The sequence below is a fragment of the Aplysia californica genome, unplaced genomic scaffold (assembly GCF_000002075.1).
Source record: "Aplysia californica isolate F4 #8 unplaced genomic scaffold, AplCal3.0 scaffold00261, whole genome shotgun sequence".
Classification (NCBI taxonomy): Eukaryota; Metazoa; Mollusca; class Gastropoda; order Aplysiida; family Aplysiidae; genus Aplysia; species Aplysia californica.
This window is the reverse complement of record NW_004797531.1, coordinates 726250-727544: the sequence shown is the minus strand read 5'-3', so window position 1 is coordinate 727544 and position 1295 is coordinate 726250.

Below are 1295 nucleotides of genomic sequence, written 5' to 3'. Positions count from 1 at the left end.
ACACACACGCGCGCGCGCGCGCGCGCCTCTTTCACCCCCACCCCCTCCCGGTCTTTAAAAACCCCAACCAACCCGATCAAAAGCTCGATGTCCTAGTGACCAGACATCATGTCGTTCCACGTTTAAGGTTGCGACGTTAGTTCCTCTCCACCGAACACTGATTCAAGCAGGGGTCACACCTTACTTTCACACACCCACTCACCGCCTTTGTCAAAGTTGAAAGAACGAACGGTAGATTTGTGGCTAAAAGAGGAAATTCCTGAAATTTCCTTCGGAAAAAAAAAAATATTTTCTTTTGTTTTGTTTAGTTTAGTTTAGTTAGTTTGTTGTTGTTTGTTGTTGGGTTTTTTTAGGGGGGGAGGGGTGGGGGTTTGTTTGTTTTTAATATTTGTTAAAGATCTGGGTCGATTGAAGACCCAAGACTGCAGAGCATAACTTTCATTCACGTTTGTCTCAGTATCGCTATTTGTATCCATCGCTGAGAGATGAATGCATGCATAAAGTTTGTCATTGTCATTGTCATTCGACGTTATTTTTCACATGGTAGGATCAGCTTACCCTCTGGCTGAAAATTCGTAATTCTAAAATATTAAGAGAGCACCCAATTTGCTCTGTTGTCGTCGTGCTTAACTGTGATGTGGATGGAGCTGGACATAAAGCTCGGAGGTCCCGCTTCTTAAATGACCGTACAGTGTTGACAGGGGCGTTTAAACCTAACCTAAATAACTAGGCCCAATACTTTAAATATCTCGATTAAAAATTGTATCTGTTTGGTTGTTGTTGTTTTTTATCTGTTTGGTTTTCGGATTTTTTTCTCTGCCTCGGTATCTGTGTGTCCCAAGCGATCATCTGTTTGTCTCTATCCTTACCTCATTGTCTCTTCATCCTTCTTTCCGCGTCTGTCTATAGATCTATAATTGATTTATTAGTTTACTTTAGGAGTCACCAAACTTTTTTTTCAAAGTGGGTTGTATAACTGAGAGAATGCTGAGCGCTGATACCGATAATTCTTTTGGTGTATCAGGGCACATTGTTGTGTTAAATAAAAGATATGTCCCATTCCAGCCGAGCAAGAGACTGATAGTGATACATAAGCTTAAAATTATGAAGACTTTGTATGAACGTGTAAATTAATTTGCACTGCGGAGTTCATTGAAATCATTACATTAATTTGTTGACCAAGTCGTGAGCACGCTGCTAATACATTTTGTATTTTGCTTGGTTTTTGTTTTGTTTTGTTGTTGTTATTGCTGTTTTGGTGGGTTTTGGGGGGGGGCGGGGTTTGCTTTTTTTTG